The 14906-nt window shown below is 38.8% G+C and overlaps 1 long non-coding RNA gene across 2 annotated transcripts in view; it reads right to left on the bottom strand.

The window, feature by feature from the left end:
- Window positions 1-14906, bottom strand: part of LOC139440845 (uncharacterized) — a 191488-nt gene that overhangs the window by 107449 nt on the left and 69133 nt on the right. The gene's annotated exons all lie outside the window — the stretch shown is intronic.

Raw genomic sequence — 14906 nt, forward strand, 5'->3', positions numbered from 1 at the left:
TGAACAGAATGACTTTCAGTTGGGTCTATAAAATTCTGAGCTTCAAATTTTCTCTCTAGTTACAGAAATGAGGACATTTCATACATGTCATCTAGTTTAAGGAGATGTTCAAATTAATATTCCCTGAATACTAAGCACTGAATGCTTTTGATTATCTTATCAGAATATGAGTTTTATCTCACTTGATCCTACCACAGCCCTTTACAGAAGGTTATGTTGTTATTCCCACTTACAATGCTCAGACAAGCACAAAGCCCTGGGGTGTAAAGAGGGTAGACAATTTGCCTAACATCCCCCAGCTACTAAGCATCTGACCTGGGGTTTGAACTCACCCAGACTGGATTTTTAACTGGAGCACTAGACTCCTATGATCTAAAGCTCAGTTCCTGGAAACTTCTTGGATATCCTTGATCACATTTCCGTCCTGATTTCTACAGTTCACCTTCCATCTGTCTAAGTTGCTTAGAATGCCTGTTACACAAGCATAAGTGAGGAAACTTCATCCTTGGTTCATGAAGATCCATAAGGAAATGATCTTATTTCTCAATGGGGACTTAGTAGGTTTATTTGTACTCTGGAGCTTTGTGCATCTATTTTTTAATGGTTTGATCTGGGCAACTGTGGCATGCTACTAATGTGCTAGGAGCACTAACACACTCAGGTGGAGGAACATGACTTTTTCAGTAAAGAAAGAGGTGATTCTAATTTTCTTTAATAATCAAAACTAATCACTCCCCCCTTAAACTACCCAAGGAAAGGAATTGCTTCTCCTCTATTTTCTACATGAACCCATACAGATATAGTTAGATAGTACACTGTGTAAATATGCTGGTGATTGCATTGCTGAGAGGAATTAGCTTTAATGGAGAGAACCAAAGATCTGGAATCAGGAATTCTGTTTTTTGTCTAGCCACTCTCACTAACTTCTCACTCATTTTTCTTTTATATAAAAAAAAGTATCCCTTCTGCTGCCTTACTAGGTTTTACTTTTTGCTTGATATTGAGTCATTTGGAAATGTTTCAAAGAGAACAAATCACTGAAGAATGCAAAAGATTCTTTTGTTTTACTATAGTAATGCAGAATTTAAACCATGGTTGGTATTTTGGGTATGCGTGTGTGTTTACAACTTTTAAGATTATACAATAACCAATACTCTTTCTCATTTGTGACTCTTTGACTGGACCAATGATGGGGAGCATGGCATTGTGAAGCTCTACTTTTGAAGTCCAGTATGCCTGAATTACTATTTTCAGCCATAGAAACCCTCTATTAGGCAAATAGAGCTTGCCTTTATTTGCACACTTCCCCTACCCTTCTGATTTCCCTCAGGTTTCATAAGTTGAAATATTCATGCATGTTTGCAGAAATTCAGAGTTATTGTTGATTCCGTACTAGGCTGAGAATTCCAAAACAGTTTGAATGAGAGAAAATAATTGACATTCAGCTTGCAATTAGCCAGCTGTGTCAGAGGGGAACCAGTTTCTATTAAGGGAAACTTCATCTGGATTAAACAACAGCAGTGTGCCGTTGCCTGAGTCTGGCCCCAGTTTGGGAATGTAGCTAACTCTGCACAGAGTTTACTTTAAATAAAGATGTTTGTGGCCATTCTTATTTCATAGCAAAATATTTGGAAATTTGGGATTAGGAGTATGAACTTAAAGAAGAATGTCAACTGTCCATTAAGCAGCTCACAGTAGGAAGGGTAAAAAGATTCTGTATCTCTACTTTCATTAGATTCTCAGCACCAGTCTTGCTCCTTTGGGAGTCAGAGGCAAATAAATAGACAAACAACAAGCAACAACAATAAAAAAAAACAAATTCAAGCACCAAAAACCAACACATGAGCACTGAAAAACTAGAAAGATAAAAAAAATTTTTTTCCAAACACACTCTCCTATGAGACTTAGTTTGATTTAATAGCTGGGAAGCATATTTTCATTAGTTTTCTTCCCCAGCATCAAAGTTTAATCATGTATTTTTAAAATTTCTTATAAAAATATTTTAAAGTATTATTACAAAGATGATTGTGGTTTTTGTAGAAAAATTTTATATCTATTAAGAAACACAAATGAAATTAAGAAAAGAAATCAATTTGGTCAACTCATGGGGTTAATCATCATCCTGGCTGAACTTATATCACTAGATCAATAAAAATTCAATCACATAAGTGATGTGACAATCCTTCAAAAGGGTCCAGTTGAATACAGAATGGTAGGAGCTAACCCTCACTGAGGGCTTACTGTGTGCCACACACAATTCTGATCCCTGTGCCAGGGACCTGCCCACAATCCCAAGTGGGTACCTTTATTCCCATTAGAGTGGTAACAAAAGAAAACAAAACAAGAAAAAACCTTTAAAAGTCATCAATTAATCAAATCAACATCAACATGTGTTTATTAAGCCCTGCTCTGAGAACCAAAAAACATATGAGAAAGATAACATCTCTATTTTTAAGAATATACAACCCTGTTGTATTAAAGATAAAGTTTGTTCTCTTCACCAACAGGGTTTCCCGACAGTGATAATGCAATGTTTAAATCAGACCTTTCTGGTTTATGGGGACTCTTGAGTCTTTCATTGCCTTTGTACTATTTTACAACACTTTAGTTGTAGATAACTGATAGCAGTACACAAGAATTCTTGTCTATAGGTATGCAAATAAGTTCTGTCCAGTAGAAGTTCAAAGACTTCCTTCCTCCATTGTGGAAGCAGCCAGTTTTGCGTCCCCTTTGCAAATTCATTTCAACATTCCTTATTATAATCATGCTTATTCTTAGGCTACTCTTTTGAACTGGTTATAACATCTATTAGATCTCTAATTTATTTAATGAGTTAAATAAAATCTTTGACATATCTTCATTTTATATTTGTTTAAAAATTATCCTTTAGTGGCTTAGGCTCTAGAGTCTGCTAGGCACAGATCCCAGTCCTAGCTTGGCTATTTCCCAACTGTGTAATATTAGGTAAAATTTTAGTCTCTATTAATAATAACTGCCTCACTGAATTTTTGTAGGATTATGTGACATGATACTTCTATTCTGAAACTTAGAAGCGCTTAACACCTTTTTTTCTTAAGAATCAGCACAACCAATGTATGAAATAGCTAATGTGTAACAGTGATAGAATGGACCCATTCAATCAACATTCAGGAAGTACAATGAATGTGACTGTTTTACACCTCTAAGGCTCCTGACTTAAGTCTTACAACTCAACTACCTATAATAGGTCAAAATGTTTTTCAAAGCCACAGAAATGAAACAGGCTCATGACTTTCAAATTCCAGATAGACATATTTAATATGCAAAGGTTAATCAGTGAGAAATCTTTGCAATCATCTTTGTACAGGAAGATTCCTATAATAGCCAATTTCATACAGTTTTCCTGAAGTTCCTCCTTTCAGTTGCAAGCCTCATCTAGTGCACATTCACTATGAGTTCCTTTTTAGTGGATTAAGTACACAGAGTGTCTTCAAAAGATTAGTAATCTTTAGCCTTAATTCTAGCTCCACTTATGAATATTATTAATTCCTCCTACAGTTATACTTTGCCTTTTACATTTAAAAATATTTTAAAAGACCTCCTTTTTGAAACTGGAATAAATCATTAAATACTTTTTTAAGTGGTGAAGAGCTAACTGACAGAACTGTACATTTTCCTGTACGGACTACATGACATTTATGTAAACAGCCATTAATTCTAATTTGAGGCCCTTTTCAAAAATCCTTTAGAGATTAAGAGGATCTCTGGATTTTAGAAGCTTTATATTGAATCTTCTTAACTTTTGAAACAAAATTATTCCACCTACTCCATTTCAACATCGCCCACCAATCTAGTCAGTTCTACACTTACATTTATACAAGTGGTATTTCCTAAATAAGAAACGTGAGAGTCTCAAAAAGCTCTGGGTAAAAGTCTCAAAAGCTCTGGGTAAAAGTAACTTTGGAATGCTGTATACAACTTCCCTCTTAGAGATTCATGAAACATTAGATTATTAAAGATTCCAAAAGGCCTAGAGCAAAGAACCCTGTTTAATTTTTACATTTTTTATTTTTAAATGTTTTATGTTCAATTACAGTTGTTTAACTTTTTAAAATCCAGTGTTGCCAAAGTCCCAGGCCACACCGCACACAACACTCCTCTTTGTCATCTTCCTCCAGCCACATTCACCCTCCTTTATCCCCCTTATACGTGCTACCATGGAGCCTATATGATGTTCTTTTCCTACCAGACCCACCCTGGATCTCAATGCTGGTGCATAATAGAATCCCAATCCCCAGTCTAAACGGCATCAAGTACCAATATTTAGTTAAGGTGTCCCACGTAATTCATGCTCAGCCAGTGTGAGAAACACTATCCTGAGCTCCAAGCTCCATGAAGGCTGGGCCTGCAGTTGATTTTGTTCACCCTTATTATTCACGTAGTAAATTTTTTAAATGTGAAATAAACGGTGAATGAATGAATGAATAAAAACATTTTTTCAAATAATGAATTAATACGCCAATTTGTCAAATAAAGGGATAAATTAATGAAAGGGGAAAATTGTGCTCCTTAGGAAACACTGCCGTAGGGAAACATTTGCTGAACAACCATATTGCTTGGTACACATTATTTTGTAGGTAGGGAGAGGTAGTCCAATTTTGGCATTTCATGAAGAACTCACCCCCTTTGAACTTCTTCCTGATGAGCAGTTCTAGATTAAACCACTCAGATTGCTGCTCGAAGGGCAAAGCATGACCCTGAGGTTAAACTCTGGGGCTGAGGGTTGCTGTCAGAGAAGATCTTGGGTGGTTCTGTAGCCGCTGTTGATCTAGTTTCTTTAGGGGCTTCTGAACCACGAAGATTCATGTGATGAGCTCCCTGCACTCAGACTCCTTCTTTACATTTGAAATTCTTGCCAAGGCCAGTTGAAATTACACCACCACTATGAATGTTTTCTTTGCTTATTACATCTCACACTGATCATTGTAAATAAAACAAATGCAAAACCTTTGTAAATATAATTTGTTATTTCACTAAAGTTTCAATCCTCAGACCTGTTCTTGAAGGTAATGCTATTGTTATTTTCAGTTTAAGAAACTGACACTTAGGCAAGGTAAGTGACAACTTTAAGGAAATGTGATATATTTGCAGGTGTACAACAGACTTGAAGGAACAGCAGGTTGCATCTGAGGAACTGATATACAGGCCACTTGTCAATGTTTTGCAGAAAAGTCAGTGTTCCTTTTGCTCCTTTTTCTTTTTGCCTCTTCCTAAATCACTCAGGAAGGACAAATTTCCCCATAAGTAGCTGGGCAAAGCTCTAGTGGCCAGATCCCCAGTCTAGCAGCCTATAGCTTCCTTTTTTACAGGTAGCATTGAAAGTAGTCCTTGTGCTCATCTTGGAAGAGCCAGTATAATGTCATCTCTACTCATTACAAAAGTTTCTCTGCCATTGGAACTAAGAGTTTTATGCAGAAAAAATATACTGAAATTAATGTACATTTTGTCTCCTTTCAAGAGTATCTTTTTTTACACATAGAGTTTGAGGTATCTGTGGATTCCTGGGGATCACACATTTGCAACACTTTAGTCAAAAGAAACTCATTAACTTTCCCTAGTGGAAAAGTTAGAGGCATGACATGCTTATTTGTAGCCCAAGTTTTATTCTAACAGGGGACACTGTATACCATATGCTGTTTGGCTTGAGATCCTTTTTGGGGAGGATCTGACCGAACACTGACCCCAATTACTGCTTTTTGTGTGTGCTTCAGTGTTGGTGTTTCAGAACAAAAACCAATAATACAAGCCTACAGAGAAGCTTTATGAATTTCCCCAGTGAATCTGTGACTCATTTCTCTTATTTTTTTCATGGTCACTAAATAGATTTTTCCTTGTGGCTTTTACATGGCACTCAGTTATAGAAAATTGCCTGAATGAGATGACAATTAGCTATCAGATAAACCGTAGAACTTGAGGGTAAAAATACACATTTTTAAGCCTTCTCCATTGATAACATCCCAACCTTTGGCCTTCTCATCAGAGCAACTTGCCAACATTTTTAGGTTGCTCTATCAAGTAGTTTTGATTTTGCCTTTTTTGAGAACGTACTTGTTGTCACTATTAAGAGTAATGTGTAAATTGGTTTAATTTTCTATTATATTTGGGGGTATCTCTAAAATATACATGGAGTAATAGTTTTTTCAGGGGTCCTTTAGACTTGATCTTAAAATCATGCCCTTGAAAAACGAGTTAGCCTTCACCAAAACAAAAAAGTAATACATAAAGAAGCCATGGGCCCCTGGTTACAGGATCCAACACAGGAGAATGGCAAAGGATAACAGCTATGAGTTTCCCGTCCAGGAAACCAGTTCACATTGATAAAGGAGGCCCATGTTGATGCTAGAAGGTAAGTAGCTAGAAAAAAAATGGAAGTGAGGAGTTCCAGCCAAGATGGAGGCATATGCAGAAACCCTTTGCTTCCTCACACAACAAAAAGAAGGATAACAATCAATTTAAAAACAATAAACAAGCAGAAGTGCTGGAAAATCAAACTGCACGGAGCTCCGACAACCAAGGAGTTAAAGAAACATTCATCCAGACTGGTAAGAGAGACGGAGATGGGCAGCTGAGCAGAGAGGACACATGGCAAGGTGGGGACTGTGCGGGTGAGGCAGGGCTGGCTAAAGGGGAAACCAAAGACTGAAAATCTCTACCTGTAAAATACTGTGGAGGTTGAGAAGGCAGGAGAAACTCCCAGCCTCACAGGAGAATTTTTTGGAAAGTAGGGCTACAGCAGAGCGAGCAAGCAGCATTGTTCCCTCTCTGACCCTTTCCCCACAGCACCTCAATGCAGAAACAGGGTTGCCCCACCATGGCAAATACCTAAGGCTCCACCCCCTTACAATATAATAGGTGCCGCTGAGACAAAGAAATATGGCACAAATGAAAGAACAGATCAGAACTCCAGAAAAGAGGCTGGAAAGATGGTGGCAAGAAAGGTGGGAGCAGAGTCAACTTCCCCCTGCTCATGGGTGAAACACCTAGCCAATCTACTGAGGAACAAAGAGAACAGCCAATAGTACCCCAGTTATGAAGATAGGAGACCAAAAAGTATAGAGGACACTGAGAAAACAGACAGTAAGGGGATTGCTTCAGGACCGAAAGATCCCTGGGACCAGTGTGGGGAACCGGGCGACTGCAGCCCTAGGCCCGCACCCGCCAGGCCTGCCACAGGACTCCTGGGAGAGAGCCAGGTTAATGGCTCCCTCCCTTGCCAAACAAGGCTTGAGCAGCACACAGAAAGACCTGGTTGCTTGAAGTCGCAGGGAGGGGAATAAGGACGAAATGTGGTAAACACAGGGAGACCATGGGTGCCGGCTGGGGAGAATTGAGAGTTGGACATGTGGGGCCCAGACCTGGACAGTCCTTGGTCTAGCTGGAGAGGGGCTGAGCAAGAGGACTGGCCCTTCCTTGTATGGAGGGAGCTGCAGGATTAAGTAGGAGGATTTTCTCAAAAAGAAAAAGACCCTCGGGGGCACTTTGGGGAAATTCTCCTGCAGCAGCAGCTCCAGTCTCCTCTCCACCTGGCTGCCCAGCACTCCCATGGGAGTGTGGGGGGTATTGAACCCAAATCTGAAGTACCAGGTGGGGGGGAGTGCACACGTGAGGGAGGCCTGAGACCACAGGCACCAGGGAGAGTGCGCATCAGGGAAGGCTCCCCACCCCCCACTCCGCACGCACACCCATAGCCAGGAGGAGGGTGAGTGCCTGAACCTTTGGTTCAGCTGCAGTTGGAGAGCTGGAAGGGAGGCTGCCTGAGTGCCGGCCAGAATGGAGAAGACCTGGGTTAAGGCCCCTGAGTTGGCTGCAGCCAGAAACACCAGCAGAACTGGTTTAGCCAGTTTGAAGCCAGCAGGCTTGTTGGTTTTTTTTTTTAAGTAAATCAAGGGGGAAGGTAGAGGTGGGGGAGGGAGGTGGGACTGGCTGGGGTGGGGTGGAGGGATGGGGAGAAAATGCAGACAATTGTAACTGAATAAAATAAAATAAAATAAAATAAAATAAAATAAAATAAAATAAATGTAATTATTATTATTTTTTATTATTTTTTCTTTCTTTTAACACCTTCTTCCTCTCTTTCCTTCTTTCTTGTTCTACTCCTTTCTCTCCCTTTATATCTCTTCTTCCTTCCATCTTATTTTTTTTTTAAGATCCCCACAAGTGAGACAATAAAACCTGGAACTGTGAAAAGACCAGAGCTGTAACCAAAGAGGGGGCATCCTAACAGCTGAGACAATGAAACAAATTTCACTTTGCTACTCCAGAGAACTTGCAAGTTATTGTATATTTGTATTATTATTTTTTCATTATTCTTATATCACTCATTTCATTAGTATTTTTGTATCTCTCTTCTCTCTGTTTAGTCTTCTTCACTTGACTGTTAATTTGCATTGTTTGACTGGTTTCCCCTTGTTCTCTCTTTCATAGTGTCTTGTTAATTAACTGTCTTTCACTACACTTGTGTTCCATTAGCACACTACTCTAGGACCTATACTCCCTATTCTAGTTATCCAGATCACATAAATTCTGTCATATGATTGTTGCTCCATTACTATTGTAAATAATAGTTGTTCCATACATCTGTAAATACTACACAGAACCCATTCCAGATATGAGACCACTTCACTGTTTCCTGAACTTTATTACTGGTGTTGTTAACTCTATTCTCTCACACATTACACCTATTTTCTACCCTTCACTCTCACTCTACCTCATAATCTGACCTCCCACAAGCTCACAGCTTTCTAGATCCCAATCACAATCCTACCCCATCACAACAAGAGTCTTATCGTCTTTCCACCTTTTCTAAAAAGTGGTCAGGTGGGTGAATTATCATAGTTAACACTATATATATCCAAAGGATCTCCTATCTCTTCTCTAAGGGCTGGCACTTTAAATATAATATAATACACTCCTGCTGTCTTAAACCATTTTGCCTTCCCCCTACAACCTATCATAAAAAAGAGTATGTAGAAGCTGTGAACACCAGGATACCTCCTGGAAGAGGAAACCCACCAAAAAAGGAACCACCAACAGCTCAGAACAAAAGAAGGTGAAGGAAGGAGTAGAAGTCACGCTAACTTGACCCAGGACCTATCTGGAAATACAACTAAATAGTGAAGAAATTACTAAGAACAAACAACTGAACAAGAGCAAGAGAAAAGCCTCAAAACCTTGTACACATGGAAGGAACAGCTCCAACACAACCTGCCAACACCTGCACAACAGAAAACAAGAGGTGGGGGACAGACGGACCCTCAGATAACCAGCTGGTGGGAAGGACCCACCAAAGAAAGACCCAACAAGAACAAAAAACCAAAGACATACACAGAGCCAACATAAACCACAGCCCAAGATCAGTAAGCTTGGGAGATCAAGGAGACTGTACCACTGAATCTCACAGGTATTCTACCACAGAAATTTACACCATAAACCCAGGGGGTCAGAACAGAGCAACTTAAGAAGCAGAGACTAACAGGAAGAGTCTCACAAACAATGGGAAGACAAAGAAACAATCCCCAAATGAAAAGAAAGGAGGAAGTCTCAGAAACAAAGCTAAATGAAAAAGAGGCAAGTCATCTATGAGATACTGAGTTCAAAGAATTGGTTATAAGGAAGCTTCATGAGCTCACACAGAATTACCAAAAACTACAGGGAAACTACAAAGAACTCACTGCAAACTATATCAACATGAAAAAGGAAATAGAAACTATCAACAAGGGCCAAGAGGAAATGAAAAATACAATTTCTGAACTGAAGAACACAGTGGAAGTAATCAAAATCAGGCTCCATGAAGCAGAGGATCAGATCAGCAATCTGGAGGACAAGGTAGAAAAAAACAACCAGAATGGGCAAGAAAAGGAAAAGAGACTCAGAAAGAATGAAGAGGGGATAAGGGAAATGCAGGACAACATGAAATGGAATAATATCCATATAATAGGGATACCAGAAGGAGAAGAGGAAGAGCAAGGGATAGAAAACCTGTTTGAAAAAGTAATCATGGAAGACTTCCCTAATTTGATGAGAGAAAAAGTCACACAAATCCAGGAATCACAGAGTCCCAATCAAGAGGAACACAAAGAGGCCCACTCCAAGACACATCATAATTAAAATGGCAGAATTCCAAGACAAAGAAAGAATCTTAAATGCATTAAGGGAGAAACAGGAAGTAACATACAAGGGAGCCCCAATAAGATTAGCAACTGACTTCTCAATGGAAACACTCTAAGCCAGAGGGGAATGGCAAGAAATATTCCAAGTAATGAGAACCAGAGGCCTGCAACCAAGACTACTTTACCCAGCAAGGCTCTCAATCAAGATAGAAGGCCAAAGAAGGAGTTTCCCAGACAAAAGGAGTCTAAAAGAATATACCTCCACCAAACCAGCTCTGTAAGAGATGCTAAATGGACTGCTTTAAGGAAAGGAAGGAAAAGAGAGAGAGAGAGAGAGAGGAACAAAGGTACAAAAAAAACAGCAATAAATAAGTACCTATCAATAATAACCTTAAATGTAAATGGATTAAATGCTCCAATCAAAAGACATAGAATAGCTGAATGGATAAGAAAGCATGACCCACACATATGCTGCCTACAAGAGACCCACCTCTGGACAAAAGACCTACACTGACAGAAAGTGAAAGGCTGGAAACAAATTTTCCAAGCAAATGGACAGGAAAAAAAAAGGAGGGGCAGCAATATTCATATCAGACAAAATAGACTTAAAATTAAAAGGGCCATAAAGAGAGACCAAGAAGGTCACTTCATAATACTCAAAGGAAGAATCCACCAAGAAGACATAAACATTGTAAATATATATGTTCCCAAGATAGGAGCATCCAAATACATAAAGAAAATCTTGCAGGACTTCAAGAAAGATATTGATAGCAACACAATTATAGTAGGGGATTTTAACACCCTGCTGTCAAAGATGGACAAAGCTTCCAAACAAAATATCAACAACGATATTGTGGCATTAAACAACGCCCTAGATGAAATGGACTTAACTGATATATATAGAGCCTTTCATCCCAAAGAAGCAAAATACACATTCTTTTCAAATGCACAAGGAATATTTTCAAAGACAGACCAAATGACAGGACACAAAACAAGCCTCAACAAGTTCAAGAAAATTGAAATCATATCAAGCATTTTCTCTGACCACAAGGGACTGAAACTAGAAACCAACCCCAAAGGAAAAAACCCAAAACACTCAAAAACATGGAGATTGAATAGCATGCTATTAAACAATGAATGGGTCAAGAAGGAGATTAGGGAAGAAATCAAAAAGTTTCTGGAAACAAGTGAAAATGAACTCACAAAAATCCAAAACCTATGGGACACAGCAAAGGCAGTCCTGAGAGGGAAGTTCACAGTGATACAAGCCTACCTAAAAAGAATAGAAACATTTCAAATAAACAAACTAACCATACACCTACAAGAACTCGAGGAACAACAACAAAGACAACCCAGAGCAAGTTCAAGGAAGGAAATAACCAAGATCAGAGCAGAATTAAATGACATAGACACTAAAAGCGCAATTATAAGGATCAATGAATCCAGGAGCTGGTTCTTTGAAAAGATAAACAAAATCGCCAAGCCCTTAAGCAGGCTCATCAAGAAAAAAAGAGAGAGGACCCAAATAAACACAATCAGAAATGAAAGAGGAGAGATTACAACTGATACCACTGAAATACAAAGGATTGTAAGAAATTACTACGAAGAACTGTATCCCAAGAAATTTGAAAACCTTAATGAAATGGACAAATTTCTAGAAAAATATAACCTTCCCAAACTCAATGAACAAGAAGCAGAAAGCCAGAACAGACCAGTAACACCTGATGAAATTGAAACAATAATGAAAAAGCTTCCAACACACAAAAGCCCTGAACCAGATGGTTTCACAGGAAAATTCTATGGAGCATTTAAGGGAGAGCTAACCCCCATCCTCCACAGATTATTTCAAAAAATTCAAGAAGATGGAAGACTCCCAAACTCGTTTTATGAAGCCAACATCATCCTAATCCCAAAACCAGATAAAGACATAACAAAGAAAGAAAACTTCAGGCCAATATCACTGATGAACATCGATGCTAAAATCCTTAACAAAATATTGGCAAACCACATCCAGCAATACATTAAAAAGATCATACACCATGGACAAGTGGGATTCATCCCAGGGATGCAAGGATGGTACAATACTCGCAAATCAATAAACGTAATACACCACATAAACAAAAGCAAAGACAAAAACCACATGATCATATCAATAGATGTAGAAAAAGCATTTGATAAGTTACAGCACCCATTTATGATTAAAACACTCAGCAAAGTGGGAATAGAGGGAGCATTCCTCAACATAATAAAGCCCATATATGAGAGACCTACAGCCAACATCATACTCAATGGACAAAAACTTAGAGCTTTCCCACTAAGATCAGGACAAGACAAGGATGTCTGCTTTCACCACTCCTTTTCAACATAGTATTGGAAGTCCTAGTCACAGCAATCAGGCAAGAAAAAGAAATAAAAGGCATCCAAATTGGAATAGAGGAAATGAAACTGTCACTGTTTGCAGATGACATGATAGTGTACATGGAAAATCCTATAGATTCCACCAAAAAACTACTTGACCTAGTAAATGAATTTGGAAAAACAGCCATATACAAAGTCAATACTCAGAGATCAAACGCATTCTTGTACACCAACAATGAAACAGCCGAAGCAGGAATCAGGAAAAAAATCCCATTTGATATAGCAACAAGAAAAATAAAGTACCTAGGAATAAACCTAACCGAGGAGGTAAAAGACCTGTACTCAGAAAACCACACAACACTGAAGAAAGAAATTAAGGAAGACACAAACAAATGGAAGCATGTACCATGCTCATGGATTGGAATAATTAACATCACCAAAATGGCCATACTACCCAAAGCAATTTATAGATTCAATGCAATCCCTATTAGAGTACCCATGACATATTTCACAGATATAGAACAAACATTTCAGAAATTTATATGGAACCATAAACAACCCCGAATAGCTGCAGCAATTTTGAGAAAGAAGAACAAAGCAGGAGGAATCACAATACCCGATATCAAACTGTATTACAAGGCCACTGTAATCAGAACAGCCTGGTACTGGCATCAAAACAGACACATAGACCAATTGAACAGATTAGAGAGCCAGGAAATAAACCCAAGTCTCTATGGTCAATTAATATTCGACAAAGGAGGCAAGCATAAAATGGAGCAAAAATAGCCTCTTCAACAAATGGTGTTGGGAGATCTGGACAGCTACGTGCAAAAAAATGAAACTCGATCACCAACTTACACCATACAGAAAAATAAATTCAAGGTGGATAAAAGACTTAAATATAAGTCGTAACACCATGAAAGTTCTAGAGGAAAACATTGGCAGGAAGATCTCAGACATTCCACGCAGCAAAATCCTCACAGACACATCCCTAAAGCAAGGGACATAAAGGAAACAATAAACAAATGGGACCTCATCAAAATAAAAAGCTTCTGCATGGATAAAGAAAACAGCATTAAAATGAAAAGAGAACCAACAGTATGGAAAACATATTTGCCAAGTATACCTCAGACAAGGTCGTGATGTCCAAAATATATAAGGAACTCACAGGGCTCCACTCCAGGAAGACAAACAACCCAATTAAAAAATGGGCAAAGGACTTGAACAGACAATTCTCCAAAGAAGACATACAGAGGGCCCAGAAACATATGAAAAGATGCCCAGCATCACTAGCCATCAGAGAGATGCAAATTAAAACCACAATGAGGTACCATTTCACACCAGTCAGAGTGGCCAATGTAAACAAACCAACAAACAAATGTTGGAGAGGATGCGGAGGAAGGGAACCCTCGCACATTGTTGGTGGAAATGCGGACTGGTGCAGCCACTGTGGAAAACAGTATGGAATTTCCCCAGGAAACTAAAAATGGAACTGCCTTTTGACCCAGCAATTACACTGATGGGATTATACCCTAAGAACCCTGAAACACCCATCCAAAAGAACCTATGCACCCCAATGTTCATAGGAGCACAATTTAAAATAGCCAAGTGCTGGAAGCAACCTAAGTGCTCATCAGCAAATGAGTGGATCCAAAAACTATGGTACATTTACACAATGAAATTCTATGCAGCAGAGAGAAAGAAGGAGCTTATCCCCTTTGCAACAGCATGGATGGAACTGGAGAGCATTATGCTGAGTGAAATAAGCCAGAAGGTGAGGGACAAATACCATATGATCTCACCTTTAAGTGGAAACTAATCAAAATTCAAACAAGCAAGCAAAATATAACCAGAGACATTGAAGTTAAGAACAATCTAACAATAGCCAGAGGGGAGTGGGGAAGGGATAGTGGGGAGAAGGGTTTTCAGGAACTACTATAAAGGACACATGGACAAAACCAAGTGGGAGGGTGGTAGCAGGGGAGGGAGGCGGGTTTGTCTGGCGTGGGGTAGAGAGGTGGGGAGAAAATGCAGACAATTACACCCTTTGTAATTGAACAATAATAAAATAACTTAAAAATTAAAAAAGCAAAAGAAAATCTAGATATAAATAACATAAAAATATCAATAAAGTCATCTAGTGTTCTAAGAAAAAAAATTAAAAACTCCAAAAAATAGCTAAGCAACAAGGAGATAGACAACTTATCTGATGCAAAGTTGAAAACACTGGTAATCAAGATGCTCACCGAACTGACTGAGCTCAGTGACAAAATGAAGGAAGGAAGAAATGAAAGCTACACAAAATGAAATAAAGCAAAATATACAGGGAACGAATAGTGACAGGAAGGGATCCGGTTCTCAAATCAATGATTTAGAATAAAAGGAAGAAATAAACATTGA

The sequence above is a fragment of the Desmodus rotundus genome, chromosome 4 (assembly GCF_022682495.2).
Source record: "Desmodus rotundus isolate HL8 chromosome 4, HLdesRot8A.1, whole genome shotgun sequence".
Lineage (NCBI taxonomy): Eukaryota > Metazoa > Chordata > Mammalia > Chiroptera > Phyllostomidae > Desmodus > Desmodus rotundus.